Source organism: Actinia tenebrosa, unplaced genomic scaffold (assembly GCF_029948245.1).
Source record: "Actinia tenebrosa isolate PJP-AT-01 unplaced genomic scaffold, QUT_ActTen_1.0 PGA_scaffold16__25_contigs__length_10494907, whole genome shotgun sequence".
NCBI lineage: Eukaryota > Metazoa > Cnidaria > Anthozoa > Actiniaria > Actiniidae > Actinia > Actinia tenebrosa.
Window position 1 is genome coordinate 4,624,977 of NW_028292576.1, and position 17,810 is coordinate 4,642,786.

Sequence of the window (17,810 nt, forward strand, 5' to 3'; positions counted from 1 at the left end):
TAAGCATCGAATTTCACGGGTATTACCTGCGTTTCAGGCCCCTCTAAATGTATGCGTCGGCAGCGGGTATTACCCACGCGATGATTCCCTTACTGCTGCTGTGTTTGCGAAATCTATGTATTAAGTTAAAATATTCGTCTTATATACGATGCACGAATGTAAAGAGTTTGTTTGTCCGAGGTGTAATGGGAGTTTCATAAAGTGTGGCCTGATTTCCCATCTACGCAGGAAGGATCCCTGTGAGATCGTGACGACTTGTACGACAACGCGCGAGGAATACGTAAAGGAGTTGACAAGAAAGCCCGCGGCTCCCAAACCTGCTTTTAGACGTCGTCCTATGAAATATTGGATGCGCCCGTAGGGTCGTAAACGAAGGTTAAAATATTTCCTAGATATAGATGGACAACATCGCGCGCATTCATAACAAAACTGTACGCAAGCTGCGAACCCAGGTATTGGATCGTTTGGACGCCGACTTCGCCTTCACGACATTCACAGAAGGAGACACAGAAGAAATCATGGATGAAGAAAGAGCCGAAAAGATAATAGACCTGATGCCTGAAGGTAACTACCGTTTACAGTTAACGTTTATAAAGTATTACGACGGCGACTGGGTAATAGAAAGAGGCCGTAACCCTATTCGGGCGTCTGGTAAGGAGAACCTGTTTGTCTTAAATAAGCAAACGCGCCCCGGAACGCTGGTATGCATCGACGCGCTGTTCTACGAGGTTGCTTACCCTGTTACGGTAGTTATCTACGGTGCGTATGAGATCAAAGAGCCAGACGTTAGGAAACTCAAGCCAATGCGACATCCCGGCAACTGCGTCGGGAAACTGGTAAGGGAATTCTTTGAAGATTCCGCCCGCGGAGGTAAGTTAACTCCGAAAAGAAAAGAAGCCATCAGGAAATGGGAAAACGCCACCTACAAAGCTGGAGCTACGATAGACAACATCAAGAAATTAGAAACTGCCTTAGAAAGGCGCATACACGTGAAAGACATCACAGACGGGTACATTTACCCTGGGACACATAAATACGGCGGCAGAAGTGCTCCTATAGTCATCTACCAGCATAACGGACACGCTTGGCGAGAACTTCGATTCCCGCGAAAGAAAGAAACCAAGGTCTACGAAACCTCCCCGTTGGTGAACTTGATTCATGAGAACTCAATATGGTTAATGGATTCGGAAGGAAGCCAGTTTATGACCCAAGACGGCACTTTGTATCGCCCGGAAATCGAACAACAGCGCATCCAAAGCGCCTGTGAAACCCTTGGGAAAGACTTCTCAGACGAGGTCCTCAGCTCTCGTAGTTTGGACTTCTTAGCCGCAAAAAGATGGAATGGGTGGAAACCGACCCCCAAAGAATTCAAAGACATAGCCAAAGCCTGCGTAGAACACGGCCACGGCGGTCTTTGGAACATGGAGTACGACGAGGAAGAATACGTGCCCTTAGACATGAAGCACTGCTATCCTGCGTCATTTAAAGGCCTGGGAGATTGTAAGGAATATTACGACCGCTACGGCCATCCAGATTCACAGTTCTTTCGTGTGTCCTTAGACGGCAGCTACGACGCGCCAGCTACGGGGTTCGTCAGATTAACGTCTTGGAAGTTGGCTAAAGACTTGCACCCCATAATTTACGCATGGTACGGGAAGCATCTACAAGAGAAAGAATGGATACCAGTGCCATTGTTAAAGTTCTTTGAAGAGCGTAAGCTCCTAAAATACACAGCGCATGAAGCCATACTTTGCCATAGCGCCTACACGAAGTGGCTCCCAGAGCACAACCCAACCGCCCGAATTGTCATAGCCAAATTTACCCAGGGCGCTAAGGAGGGAGAGAAGCACATGCAACGGCGTTTAATAACAGACGAAGGAGAGTTAAGCTTCCTCATAAAACGTGCCCACGATCAAGGAACGATGGTGTCTGTAGAGAAATGGGATTACCTCGTAGAAGATCAGCTGCACGAATGGAATGCGCTGTGTTATTACCATGACCATCGACCGCAATATTACCATCTGCGTGCCAGCATGTTAGCCTACGCGCACATTAACCTTCTCGCAATGCTCTTGCGGTTTGACAAAGAAGACATTCCACGCGTAGCCACGGATTCCCTATATGTGAAACCGCACGTATTGGAAAAGATGAAGGAATTCTACACTGCCGATGAACTCGCAGAAAGTGGACAATGTCGCGTTAAAGATGAGGAGATAAGAGCCTGGAGGGCACGTGTAGAATATCACGGAGAACACGCCCGCGGTTCCATTACGCCGACAGAAGAGCCACTGCCCTCAGTTGCGGACCCTATTTCCTACCAACGCTTCTCTTACCTTTACGGTACGGGAGGCAGCGGTAAGACGACGCGTATGTTAGAACTCTTTCCTAAGATAAAGGTGCTAACGCCAACACATCGTTTGGAAAGAGAACTCTGCGAAATGGGCCACTACGCGCAAACGTACCACAGCTTCTTTCGTTGGAATGGCCAAAAGTGGGTACCTGAAGCCATCCACCACATACCTCCGGTGATACTTTGGGATGAGATTTGCACCGTTCCTTTAGAAATCCTCAAAGAATTCGTAGAATTCCTCCTTGGAAAGTGTCAAGTAATATTCGCTGGAGATCCCTGCCAGCCTCCTCCAATAGCCGGAGAGATGCCCCACGAATGGCTGAAAGATTTCGTAGACCATGCGGAGGAAATTAACACCGACTACCGCAGCAAGGATCAAATAAGAAACCTGAAAGCGGAATTGAGGGGCCTCAGTGACGCCGAGCAATGCAAAACACTGCGCAAACGCGTACGAGCGAAGTCCTACGAGGACTTTCTATACGCCTGGCATCCTAAAGATCTGGTGCTAAGTAGTAAGCGCGCAGCACAGTCTCGCATACAGAAAGACCTCTTCAAAATACACCAAGAGTGCTTCCCTACACATCACGTGCCCGTTTGTTATAAACCCCACGACACCCGCATGCAGCGCCGCGACGTCTGCCTACCCGGTACCGACATCCAACTGCAAAATGCGGTAACGCATGATAAAGCCTGGGTGCCCATAGAAAAGGTGGAAAAAATAACCTCCCATCCAGACTGGCGCTTAGGCTATTGCATGACAGTTCACAGCGCGCAAGGGCTTACCATAAAAGAAACCTTATGGATCATAGGCCAGCGGCTGTGTTGGAGCAGCCTTATCTACACCGCCGTAAGCCGCGTAGAATATGCCAAACAGTTAAAAAGAGCCTGGGGGCCGCAACTGCGTTACGACCGCACCCCAGAAGACATAGCAAAGGAGAACATTGCCAAGAAACTCCTTCGCTACAAAAGACACGACGAAGAGAAGGGTCATGTCTTTGACTTATGCGTGGACGACGTCTATAAGAAAGGGGCAAGGTGTGCCAAATATAACATACCTCTACTATGGAGGTTTGACCCAAATGACGATCAGCAGTTCTCCGTGGATCGTATCAACAACAAGCGCGTGCATTGCAGAGGTAACGTAAGACTGACATGCCTAGAGTGTAATCGGGCGCGTGGAGCAGCACTACTCTGAGTCTTTGAGGACTATGAGCAGCTCTTCCTTAACAAATCCGCGACTTGGGCCATTTAGGTAATACAACACGGGTTGCCCTTCCTTGGTGACGGACTTCGAAATCTCATACGTTTCCAGGGACCAGTTAGGATCCGTGGCTCTCTTACTGCCACCTTCGAGCTCCCCCGGCTGATAGAGGTATCTGACCACTATGTCGCAGGGGAGCTTTTTTTCCTTCCGTCCGACCGCCCTCGAACTTCTGACGTAGGACTTGTGTTCCACGTGTTTCTTTTTTATGGCATCCTTGGGTTTTATTCCCGTAGCCCTGGCCGCCTCGTTGTTCAAAGCCGCGACGACCTGGGGGAGCCTCTGGGTCTATTCCCTGTTGCGTTTGGAGGGATCTTCCATCTCTTTCCAATACTGGTACCCAAAGAGACGCTCAGCCAGGGTCTTATTAAATCTTTCGACAATGCTCTGACCCCTGTGGTACTCTGCCTCGGCTCTCCTAATTTTAGTGCTATGGTCTTTCAGGGTCTTGGTAACCACGCCCATAAACTCCGTCCCCGCATCCACTTGCAGCAGCTTAGGCCATTTCAAAACGCGCTTATAAATCCTACCTAGGGCTTCTGCGACTTCCCCAGAATCCTTGCTGCTTATGGGTTCGGCGTCCTTGTATCTGCTTGCGATATCAACTACGGTCAAAGCGTATCTATAGGTCTTTCTTCTTACCTTGTCGTGCGGTAAGAAAAGCAAATCTGCCTGATAAACCTCGTTGGGGGCATTTACGGTGAAGCTGGGCCTGGGAATGTACTTGGGCACGGGAAGATAAACCTGCCAGAGGGTTTGTTTTTTCAACCAGTTCTTAGCCATTTCTTCTGATACCCTGGACGCGGTCGCGAGTTTCTTGATGGCCGACGCTCCTTTCCAATAGCCTTCAGGCCCATAGTAAATCCTTTTGAGTTTGTCCTCAGTTCGACCCATTATATGAATTCCAAAACAAGATTGATCTTGCGTCCGTTGAAATCTACCGTCTTTCCGTCCACTTTAATGGTGATGTTTATGCTTTCTACCAAATTAGACAAGTCATAGCTTAAAGAAATGGGAGTGTATTCTACTGGGTCAAATGGATTACCTTTGGGCAGAAACTTGGACATAAGAGAAGACTTTTCTCCATTGTTGTAACTATGAACCAAGTCGCAATAGACTTCGTAAGAGGATGCGACTTTCCATTTCACAGGTATGGCTGTGTTGGTAATTGTCTTGCCTGAGGCACATAATAAAGATCCCAATGCGTCAAACTTTCCAAAAGTTACTGAATAGTTTGGCATATTATGTTTGAGGGTCATTTCGTGCGTCAATCCCGTGGTGAGAGTATAACCGCGCTTGGCGAGCTCCTTAGCAAGGGTGATTGGCGTGTAATGTCCATCGGGTAGCATTTAACCTTGATATTTGCCGGGCGCCTTAAGTACGGTGACCAAGGCATTGACTAAATTATACCAAGAATTGTACAAAGAACAACTAACCAGCCGAACCTTAGGGGCTTTGATGGGGGGATTCAGATAAGTGGTAAAGTTATTCTTATTGCTTTCCAAAAAGACGATCATTATATTAGATACGCCAAAGCTACGCCTCCTGCCAGTCCTGCAACTCATACGAAGACCAACTCATTGTCTTTTTGTTTCTTAGAAGGCTGGTAGTATTTCCTGAACTGAGGCTTTCTCAACCCCGTCGATGCCGCGGGGTGTGCTTGCGCATAGAGCTTAAAGGCGTAGTCTGTATTTTCAAAGTTCTTGTCTGCCTGCATTTTGTCTTGGTAGTTCTTGTCCAACCAATCCCTGTAAGCTTGTCTTTTTTTCATTCCAAGCTGCCACGTCCCTTTGATATTTCTCCAGCGCTAAGTCGTGTCTCTTTCTTTCGGCAGCGTCGCTGTGATCACCTCTAACTAATCTATCCAAATACTGACCGCCATAATTAGCTCCAGTGAATGCTAAAGCTGCAATAACTCCACCCGCGAGCACGGTAGCCATTTATATTACAGGGGACAAGTCCCCTTCTAAAAGTAAGATACGCTTACTGAGGAATGTACTTTTCCTTCCACAGGTAATCCTTTACCATGATAGCCCCGCCCACGGCAGCGGTCATCTTAGCAAGGTTAGCGAATCTCTTGCTTGGGTCTTCAGTAAAGTCTTCTTTGAGCACTTTCTTACCTACCCAACCAATACCCGCAACGATGGAAGTAATAATAGCTGCTTCTTCAACAGTTTTCAATAACGCGGTTGACATTATATTACAAAGCGAGAAGGTTATTCCGCATGGGAATGACCTTGCTATTCCATTACGGGTATTTTGCTTCTAGGCTCCTGCGCCACATGCACGGGTTCTACCTTTGGCTTTGCTGCCTTCCATTGTAAGTAAAGGCTACCTGCTGCTATGATGACTCCTAACGCGCCAATGACGTATCCCGGATTGATAAAGGATTCCTCTTCTCTTTCCTCCACCTTTTCTTCATTTTTGGCTTTGTTCTTCCTGTTCATCTCCGCGAGCTTCTTTCCGGCAGCGACTCTGCCTGGAGATTTAGCCTTGGTAATGTTTTGCTCGGGTTCCTCCACCTTTGATTCAGCTTCACTCATTCATATCTAAGGACTTGAAGGACTTGATAAGTAACGTAATAGGACTTGACTAAGTACTTAAGGACGACTTGACTAAGTATTTGAGGCGACTTGATCAGGTACCTCAGCAAGTGCTGCCTGAAAGACCTTTTCGACTTCTCTGTGCTTCTTGAAGTCCTTCCAAGACGTCGTAAGTTTCTTCAAGTTGACATGCTGAGCTACGTGAAGTGCCGCAGAGGCGACTGTCATTAACTTACCGCACTTCAAAGACAACCACCCGCAGGTTATCTTAAGTTCTTGGGATATGACATAGTCATCTCTTATGTCCTTCTGTAGTTGCTCTACGTCGTCTATGGGCAGCGCAAGTCCAAGTAATTTAGTCGCGAACTTAATGGCTGAGTCTGCTACGGCGTCCGTGGTCTTACTTGCAAGGGCAGCCTCATACCTCTTATGGAACTTTTTGACTTCCTCTTCTGACAACTTGTTAACTTGCTCATGGGTAAGTTCCTTGCCTATCATTTCTTTGCACTTCCCCGAAGACACAAGGATGTTGAGTCGTTCCTTAAGGTTACTTTCATCTAACTGTGTGGGGACTTCTATCAACTGCTCAATCTCCATATATATCCTACGCTCGAAGCTCGCGTAGTGAGATTTGAACGTCATACGGAAAAATCAAAGAGAAGATCATCTTGGAGTGCTCATGCGTCTTTAAATGCCGCATGTATTCATGCAACTGTTCCTTTCTTATCTCGCCTCCATAGTCGCTTAAGATGGTTTCCAGGTCTAACTTGCTCGGAGTATAAAATACGACAAGTGAACCTATGTTTTCCCTAAAAGGCTTAGAGACGCTGGTAAGCTGCTGCGAGAGCAACCAAACGCTGATATTGTCGTGTCTGCCGCTAAATGCGAGTTTAACGAGCTCTGACGTGCGTCTTTTTACGTCGTCCCCACAGGCAATGTCATCCAGTATGAGGAGGGTTTGCGTATCTTTAGGGAATTGTTTGTGCCAGAACTTAAGATGTCCAGATAACTCGTTAGGGTCTAAGATATCTACAAAGAAGTCGTCATCTTTCGCGCCTACGCCCGTCCAGGTGCGGTTATTCACGTAGGTGGGGCAGAGCAGCACTATGTAGTCGAAACGGTATCTAAAGGGTCCTAATAGCTGCTCCACGACAAATTGGGTCTTTCCGCAGCAGGTGGGTCCTACTATCAGAGCGTTACAAGGCATGTGATCTGGGTTCATTATATTTCAGCAAACAAAGTTTGCTTCTAGTGAAAGTCGCAAGACTTTCTGAACTGGTATATATGGAGCACGTGGAAGCAGTCAAAGCAATAGTTAACGTCGTCAAAGAAAAATCAGACCTGGAGAGGACGGTCGAAATGCAAAGGGAGGAGATAGACCGGCTGAATGAACGCGTAAAGGAGCTATATGAGGAAATGTGCGGTCTGAAGCGCGCAGAACGGTTTGGTGCGCTGGTAACGATGGCAACGTGGGCTAAGGAGTCCGTCGTGGACTTCATGCGCTACCCAATTTAATGTTAAGATATGGTTGTCATTTTGTTAAGGAAGGTCGGAAACTCCTCCAAAGGATGCCTCAGAATGTTAAATGGAGGTTAAGATATTGTTAAGCTGGGTCCAAGACTCCTGTAAGAAATACCTCATAATGTTAAGGAATGGTTAAGATATTGTTAAGGAAGGTCGGAAACTATCTCAAAAACCCTCCTAGAATGTTAAATGGAGGTTAAAATATTGTTAAGTATATATGGACTGCTTGAAATGTAAGAAGGTATTTAGTACCAAGCAAAGACTGCAATACCATGTTTGGCATGGGGTTTGCACAAAAAAGCCGATCAGCAAGGCCTGTAATGAATGTAATAGGGAGTTCAGCACTCTTCAAAAGCTGCAGCAACATGTCAAAAAGGGGATTTGCCGTAGAACTACGCAGTGTAGTTACTGTGCTAAGGTTCTTAGTAGCCGCCAACGCCTTCAAACGCATAAGAAAAGACATGAGAACAGTTATCAATACCTTGCAGAGAAGTACGATCTGGAAGGAGTGGATTGTTACCAGTGCGGCGATCTTATGAGTCGTTGTGAGCATAAGGATGATTACCTAAGGAATCGAATAGACTACTTTAGGAAGATAAGCAGGACGCTACCCCGCTTTGACGCGTTAGAAGGTGTCCCATGGACTAACAGGGAATATTGGAGGCAGCAGTGTGAGAGATGTGGATGCGTAAGAGAGGAGGAGCACATATTCAACTGTCTCTTAACAAAGTCTTAACCATATCTTAACATTCTGAGATGGTTTCTGAGATAGTCTCCGACCCACCTTAACAATATTGTAACCTCCATTTAACATTCTGGGAAGGTTTCTGAGATAGTCTCCGACCCACCTTAACAATATTTTAACCTCCATTTAACATTCTGGGATGGTTTCTGAGATAGTTTCCCTAAGTATATATGGACTGTATTACATGTGAACCCCCCGCAGACTGCATCGTTAAAAAAGAGTCGCCGACCCTCATTGTCGACGAATCCTACTTAAATAACGCTTTAGACGCGCCTAACTACATAGAGGCGAAGGAAGGACGCACTTTGCGACGTCAAACGCCCAGCGACCATCCTTCTTCCCATACGACCTCAGATGCGTGAACTCCTGTCCTTCGATAACGTAGCGAACCCTGTCAGGCGCCCACAGGCTGTACGTGACACCTTTGTCGTCTTTGAGGACTAACCGTAAACGGTCAATGTCTTCAAAGGCTACATAATTTTTTATTTCATACGTAACGCCCTCCTTTACGTCTCGCCAGTGTATCTGCCTTATAGCCTCAAACTCCATATATTCTATGAAATATCTTTAAATGCGTCTTTAAAGTGTCCGCGTTCTTAAAGCGCTTACAGCACCACCTACATGGTAAACGCATTCCTCGTGCATACTCCGTGATGGCTCTGCAGATGTCGTCGTAATCGTTGCTGATCAACACTTTGTACCCATTTCTTTCGTATTCGTGCAACAGGCGGCGTTGGTCCTCAGATAATACCCCATTGCCTTTAGGGGTCTTCAGCTCTATACAGAAGCCACGGTATCGCACGTGTGCATTCAAGATAAGGAGGTCGGGCTGACCGCGTTGGTAGCCCTTCTGCCAGCACTTTATGCGCTTTCCATCCGAGTCCTGCAGTTCGCCTAGGCCAGGGGTTACGAGCATTTGGGGGTAGAATCTGCGAATGTAGTCCACCACCTTTTTATGCAGGTCGAATTCGTTTTCGATCTTAAATACCAACTTGTTTGGGCTGTCAAAGGGCTTTTCTATTTCATACTTACCCGCTTTACGTAATGTTGGAAGGACTTCCTCGAAGACCCAATCACGAAACTCCACAGCTTTGGGTAGCTTGGAGCTAAATATCAGCTGATACAGACCAGGCTCAGAAATGAACACGGAATGTGGGTGCATAGTAGAAGCACCCTGTCTTAGGGCCCTTCCTAACTCACTCGACCTTTTCTGGTATTTCTCAGAAACGTGCTCCCTGATTGCATTTCTTGGCTTCTCATATCCCAACGCAGCCGCCACCTCCTTTGCTTTAAAGTATAAAGTTTCGCCTTGCACTATGCATTGCAGTTTTGTTTCGTTGTTTTGGAATACGCGAAGTATCGTATATAAACGATAATTTTTATCAAAAATATCCTAGGCGACGAGTGAGCGAAGCGAACGAATCAGTATGCAACGCTTTTCAATTGATTCATTTCCACGCTCAGTTGCGCGTCAGACACGACGAAGACGTAGCAGCTTATCTTGTCGCCGTCGCCGGCACTGGTGTTCTTGGTGCGCTTGATCTCCAATGTTATGCCATCCTGCGTATTTACTAGACGTAAACCTTGACCATGTAGGTCTTCGTCGTTGGTCGTGCGCATGTCAATCCATAACGCGTACTTATCCTTAAAGAATTCCTCGGGGCTAATTTGGTCGCCAAACTTACGCATGGCCTCTCTGTACACTTCTGCGGGCTTTATCCCCTGGGAGTAGACCTTGTTGGGTACTCCGTTGACATTTACCCTCACGTTAGTAATGTTGGGGTTGTGAAAGGCTTCGGAGTCGCGCTTACCAGCCTCGTAGGGTTTGGCAAACACCAGCATTAACCCCGTGAGACTTCTTCGGGGAAGGTTAATGCTCTGGTTGATAACCTCGTCCGTCTTGTCCAAGAAGCTGAACGTCTTGTACATCACTACGTGGTCGTAAAGGAATGCCTTGCCGGAGCTGTATTCCATGCCAGCGCTACGGGCCAGCTCTTCGCTGTATACCGTCTCGTACTGCAGTTCTAAGTTGGTAACGGAATAAGGGTGAATGCTCCCAGAAAGTGCCATTCCAGACGCATCCATCTCTAGGATATTAGTAGTGTCTGCTAGGGTTACTTCAAACTGTAACTCGGATAGCTGTCTGGGATAATACGCGCCATGGTTTGTAATCACCTCGAAGTCCAGCGGGATAACATACTTAATGCCATAGGCGGTCTTTACCCTCGTCGCATCTGCTACTGCCGTTGCGTCACCAGAATCCGTAGGTTGTGTCTTAGTATCGCTGCGAACCTTACGTAATATAACGCTGCCAATTCCCTGCTCTATTCTTTGTGCGCGGTCAAAGGCCGTTAACCATAGGTCCTTATAGGTGGCGTATAAGTCGTACCTATTTAAGTCCAGCAAGGATTCCCCGGCAAACTTGATCCTCATCTTAGAGACCAAGTTGCGGCCTGCATTGTTTACGGTGTAAGTTTCTAATTTCGTACTTGGCTGTATCACTAGGTCAAACCTTAAAGCCAAGGTGCCGGGTACCAATACTAGGTTATCCGTTAGGCGGGGCACGCCTACGTACAAGGTTTCTCCTGGCTTTGCGCTACTGGGGGTAAAGGTGACCCGGTGAAAGGTGCGTTCCGCTTTCAGCCCGCCAACCTGCTTAGGCAATACGTTGGGATTTAACTTTGAGCTTATCATATATAATGGAAGGAACGGATTTTGACCCCCTTACCGAAGAAGGTCAAGTTGATATTAACGACGAAGAATTTGACGCATGGACTAAAGGCGCGGAAACCGACCCCCTAACGTACGACGCAGCTTTGCAAGATAAGTATGGCAGTAGGTGGAAAAGGTTTAAGGCTTCCTTGGCTCGCATGTGGCGATCGAAGCGCCCCCACGCACCAATCCCTGCCTACTTACAGATGGAAGATTTAGGCCCAGTACCGGAGCCTCCTACGCAAACTTGGGCGGAAATGGTTACCATGCGTATGGATGAATCCTTAAAGGAAAATGTAGCCCCCGACTTTGACCGACTAACGGAGCTGCTGCCAGACTGGGATCACACCAAAGCCCAGCTGGAATTCGACGACAGCAACCAATGGGGTAAGGAGATCATCATAGGCAGACTTTCAAAAGCCGGCTCCAAGATTTACGTAATTAGGGATGAGAGAGGTAGGTACTTTGCCGACCCTAAGATTCCTCCTACTTTGAGAAAAGCTATAGGGGAGCCCAACTTAATCGTGCAACAGGGCTTGTCCCAGGAGGAAACAAAAGCCGCCGTTAGTAGGTTCTTAAACAAGGCGGTTACGAAGCTACCAGCGGTAGCGGGAGGGCAAATGGAAACCGTGGCAGACTTAAGGACGCAACTAGGAAGACAGAATGAGTTGCTCCAAGCCAAAAACGAGGAAATCGCCAGGCTGAATTCCACGCAAAGGGAAATGAACGCCAAAATGTGCAAGATGCAATCCGAGCCCAACCCCGCAATCCTCGCGGAGCAAACAATACGTCGGGTAAAGCTAAGGGAAATGACAGACGAAATCGCGGAAATCGCTCGCCAAAAGAAGGCGGCTGAAAACACCTTAAACCGAATTACCGCGGAGCGCGATGACCTCTTAAAGGCAAATGCGGACGAGGCGGCTCTTAGAGCGGCTTTCCAAGAGCTGGAGGCTGAAAACCAAGACCTTATAGGAAGAATTGAGGAATTAGAAGGCGAATACGCAGATCAAAACGAAGCTACCGCCAAAAGTCACGCTGCCCAAGTTGCCGACTTTCGGCAGCGGCTATCAAATTTACTGAGTAAGAAGACGACTGCCGAGAATGACTTTCGATCTGCTATAAGTCACTTGGCTGGTAAGGATGCGGAACTAACGCGCATGGGAGAAGAAGTAGTGGAAAGTCATGCTAGGGAAAGGCGCATCATGGCGCAAATGGCTGAAAAGGACTTGCAAATAGGGCAACTTCAAGAGACCATTGAAGACCTGCGGGGGCAAATAGGGCGGCAACAAGAACTAGTTGCGGACCAGACTCGTTCCGAAGAGGAAAGGAAGGCAGCCCAAAAGGAAGTAGAAACCCTCGAAGTAAGAGTTGCGGAATTGCGTACGCAAAGAAAAGGCTTGGAAAGGGAGTTGGGGCTTACCACCAAGGAAAAGATAAAAAAGCTCCTGGTGAAGTATGGTATTCCGCTGGCATTTGCGGTCGCTATTTCAAGCGTAGTAGGAGTTATCTTGTCCGCGCTTAAGTCTACAGGCGCGGGCGTAAAGAAATTAGGCAGTGGACTGACGGACTTGGGGAAAAAAGATAGCAGCCTGTCTTCCTGGGCTGCTTGGTAGCGTTATTGGCCTGGCGCTTAGGGCCGGCGGAGAACTGTTGAAGTTCGTAGGGAATAACATTTGGATCTTGGTTGTCGCTATTGGAGTGGTACTCCTGAAGAAGATGCGGGGTTAATCTTGTCCTTGTGTATTACTGGTGGCTTATCGTCGTCAGTCATCCGAGGCATCCTCGACTGGGGATAAGTAAAGATAGTATTCGCGCCGCCTTGATAATGCGGAACTAGCGGCAGCACACTCATGGTGCTAATGGGCTTATGATTCCAAGTGGCATCCGTCGGGGAATCTCTTGACGGAGCGGCATTTATCCGAAGGTAGGCAACGTCGTTGTGGAGAACTTGTAACTTCGCATATTGGCAATTGGCTATCATGTGAAAAGTTACCGGCGTTAAGTCTTCTCCGCTTCTTGGAGGGGGTTCCGACGAGAAATGGGCTGGGTTCCTGTCGTTATCTTTTTTTCTGTAGGGTAGTAATGGGTGGTTATCCTCATCGACGATCCTAAACCCGACATTACACGAATACCCCGTCGAAATGCTAATGGTACACATGATCAATCCCAGGCCCCCAACCTTCACCCACAGCCCGGTGTCATGCCAATGCTGTTCTAAGTAGTCCTTCTCCTCCAAAAAATGTAGAAACCAATCTTCCTTCGCGTGTGGGTTCATATATTTCAGGGAATAAATTCCCTTTTAAAGACTAAGCACCGTAAGAGTGCTGATGGTTGCGTGGTTATAGGCTGCATCCCTTTGAGTTTCTATGCTATTTACGCAAACGCTCCCTGAGTCATCTACGCGTATTTGCAGCTTTACCTTTCCATGACAATCGGCCACCATGTGGAAAGTCCAAACCGATAGATTCTCGGCGCTCTGGGGGTTGGGCTCTACGGAGAAATGCGCAGGCTCCCTGTTGTTCGTTTTCGTACGCATGGGCTGCAGTATACCGTCATCATCTAGAAACCTGAAGCCCACGTTGGCGTGACTACTCGTGCCAATGCAAATGCTGCACATTATCAACTTCTTCCCTGAGTAGTTCAAATCCACGGACATCCCCATGACATCAACCCAAGATGCCTGGGTGTATTTTTTCTCGCCTGTGTAAGTCGTATAAACACAATCTACTCCAGCTACGTAGGGGTGGTTCATCGCCATATATAATAACTTAGACCAACGCCTACGGTGGCTAAGCCGGCTTTTAGTAAGTTATGGTCATATTCCCCAGGTATGGTTGCGGGAATATGCTTCTTAACTGCGGGTAGCTTTGCTTCGTGTGACTTTTTTGGCTTCTCTACGAAGTGAGGAATGCCCTTGGTTATGTCAGAGTTCACGTCATTCACCCCAAACTTCATATCCTTAGTAGCTCGTTGAAGTTTGTTGTTATAACCCACAACGGAATTAGTGTTGATAACCAAATTACTTGGCATTAACCAACAACCAGGACTCAAGGCGTAATCTAACCGCACTTTAGATTGCTGCACCGCAAGTTGATATCTTTGAACTGACTTAGAGATCTCATTCTCGATAACAGCGCTTTCGAAGAGGACAAGGAATACTTGTTGCGTTTCCTGTGACGCACCACTGGCATCTACGATGGGGCTGCGAGTGCTAACCTGTGCTCCTAGAATGCAGTAAACAAAGGCTTCAATGCTGCGGTTAATCCTTGCTAGGTTTTTCAGTCCAATGCCCTTTGCGGCAAAGAAAGGCGCCCATGGGTATCTCTGCTTGCTTTCTATGAAGTAGATTAGATTACCCTTTGTTCCGCTGCCTCCTAAGTCCGAGAATTCGTAGGAACTGGGATACCCCATGCCCGGCGTTTCTATGCTGGCACCAACATACGAAGCATAGGTGTAAGTCTCTCCTAAACCATGGGCGGCACCCTCTTTGTTGCGAAAATCAGGGTTGGTAAGCTTAAACTCATTCCTTAATCGCTCCCATGCGACTTTGTCATATTTGTTATCCTTTGGGTTAAAGACAGTGTCACCAGGAAGCGGCGCTCCTAACTCAAACAATATCCTACGAATAGTAAAAGCAACGTGGAATCTTAGGAAAGGAATATGGAACATGTCCGCGGCTATACCACGTCCTTTAGTAGCAGCCCAGACAGCAAAGTTTAACTGCTGCGGCCAATACCGCATGTTGGGACCTGATAACCATTCTCTGGATTCCTTGCCGGTCGTATGCTTCATCCTCGTCTCTTTGAAGATGTCTCTGACCTTCGTTTTGAAGGTCGTAGGACCCACGGGAATTTCTAAGGAGGTAACCATCTCAGCAAAGTCATTCGCTCCACCTTTGTTGTCGTAAAATGGGTAATTCTGGGTTGCCGGTAATAGATTCTCTGGAAAATTAGGTTGCCTTTCTTTATGCTCGGGTTTTGGTTGTAAAATCTTAGGATGCTTTGGCTCCAAGTCCGCATTGCTGTACATCCTGGAGCCGTTAAAGTAAATCCCATCTGGCCTTCTTTCAAACTTACTAGGGTCTGCATGTGGAAACACCTTCCTAAAGGCCCTCCAGTTCCAGTAATCCCTGTTGTCATGATGTGGCTGCTCCTCAATATCATTCCCAAAAGCGTCGTACATTAGTATATATAATGGATGTTATACCATCAGCACCTCCACTTTATCCTGAACTTCCTAAGGATGCTGAAAACTTTCGTCTGAATAAAGCGAACTTGATACTGGCTTACTTGGAAGGGCAGCCAAAACACTATGAAAAAGTTAGGAAGAAATACGTCAGAGCCCGGAGTACGCTACATAAGATTTCGATAACTTCAGGGTCCATATCCGTTGTGTTAATGGGCTCTGTCGTTGCTACTTCGCTTACTGGGCCGGTAATAATTGTTGGAGTTCCTTTGGCCGGCGTTGGGGCAGCCTGTGGTATCATTTCGGCTGTTGCTACGGGCATTATGAAACAGTTGTCAAGTAAAATATCCAAGCATGACACGACAATAGCTCTGTCAAGGGCTAAAGTAAATACAATTACCGATCTTGTCTCAAAGGCTTTGCGTGACAGAAAGATAGACGACGTAGAATTCTCGCTTATTCTAGCCGAAGAGGAAAAGTACGAGAAATTAAAGTCGGATATAAGGAATAAAAAAACAGTCGTAAAAGATCTTTCCGAGGAATCTCGCAAAAAGATCTACCAAGAAGCGAAAGAGGAGCTTCAAAGAAAGCTCGCTCAGTAAACATCTGCTTTGAAAAAAGCGAGACAGGATTCTATTTACATATTGAACGCCGGCTGTCTGGTTCATATGCAAATTAATTTCACAAATCTATTTCACAAATGTGAAACGTTTTCACAAATGTGAAAGAAAAGTGTGAAGGTTTTGATTGGCTAAAAACATGTGACGTAATCGTCCACTATCTTCTCGGAATCCATCCTAACAGGGGATGGTTGGGGTCTATTTTGTAAAATATTTCGTAAATTACGTCAGGGTAATAAGGAATATCCTTATCCAGCCAACAAAACATCCACTCGGCTCTGCTCATATCAGAAACCTCGGGAATAGACTTGCCGGTAATTTCAGACAAAAGATAGGGAATAGCTTTGTAATATTTCCCTAGTCTTAATTTTTTCAGCGTTTTCCGCAGACTTTGCGGGGTTGGCTCTTATAAGTGGTCTATGATTTTCTTCTTTACTTCGTTGTCTAAATATACCGGTCGATAACCTTGGATATGACTCATCCAGTCCCTAAAGTATTTTATTCTCTTATAAGGTGTTTTCTTACGACCTCCATTGGCGTAATACTGCTCTCTGGTAGCATTTGGCACGGCATTACGAATATTCTTACCACACTCGTAACACTGCGCTGACGTGTCATCTTCTATTTGCATTTTCTTACCACAACAAATATACTTATTTGGCTTAGTAGGTTTAAACTTGGGTTTCAAGCACTTTATACAGAAGTCATAAACAAACTCTTTACATTCATGCATATATATATCATAGATTTTGCAAACACAGCAGCAGTAAGGGAATCATCGCGTGGGTAATACCCGCTGCCGACGCATACATTTAGAGGGGCCTGAAACGCAGGTAATACCCGTGAAATTCGATGCTTAGTGATTCGGATTTTGCGAGTCCCCCTTACTGCTGCTCCCAAATATAATTATTGATCCATAGATTTCTCTGTAAACCTAACCGGCATGTTTTTTTTATTAATAACAAAATCTGCTGACTTTACGCAGGCGCATGTCCGCTATTCCTGGCCATAGTTGTCTTCTCATTGCTTTAAATTCGACACCATTAAGCCATCGTGTCCTTCTTGCGCCGGTGACCAGCAATAATTAAAGGTTGTTTGGTTTGTGTTTTTTTTTCCAGTCGTTGGTTTGCTTGCTTTGAAAACTCCCCGGGTTTTGTTGTTCATATTTTAATTAGTTCTTGCGATTTTCGAAGAATGAAACAAAAAAAAATCTAACGCTTTTCAAATTTTGAAGTAAGGATTTCTGCTTTAAGAAAATTGTTGGTGTAAAACATGCTGAGTTTTTATGACAAATTGTAAAGCGTTCCACAGAAGTTATTCTAAATCATTCATGCTTTTATTATTTTATTCGTAAATTATTACTTTCTTGGGTTAAGTAAAGTTGTCGATTGGTCGATGTTGATTGGTTACCAAGACCTCGTGACCAAGAGTTCGTCAAATATTTATAAAAAATACGAATACCCAGTGAATTAGTATTGTTATATCAAACGGCTGTTAAAATTCAAAACGCTAAAAGCAAACAAGCATGCAGTCAGTGTAACCCCTTAGTCACCGCAACTATTACTCTTAATTTATGATCACATCTGTTGTGAAGTGTGCGAATACTCAGTGAATTAGTATTATTGATCATTTTGGACACTTGGAATGGACTTTCAATTGCCCTTTTTCATGTTCTTTGCTTCGCCCAGTTTTTCACATAGTATGTGTCTGTCCTTTTATTGGACAATTCCACTTTGTTGATAATTCCCTTTATCATTTTATCCATCCAAATTTATTGGATCATGATTACAGATCCTTCCCATCAATAAGAGAGGAGAAGCGACTGGGTGCGAGTTTGTCATGATGAAACGTTTTGTAATCAAGGGCGTAT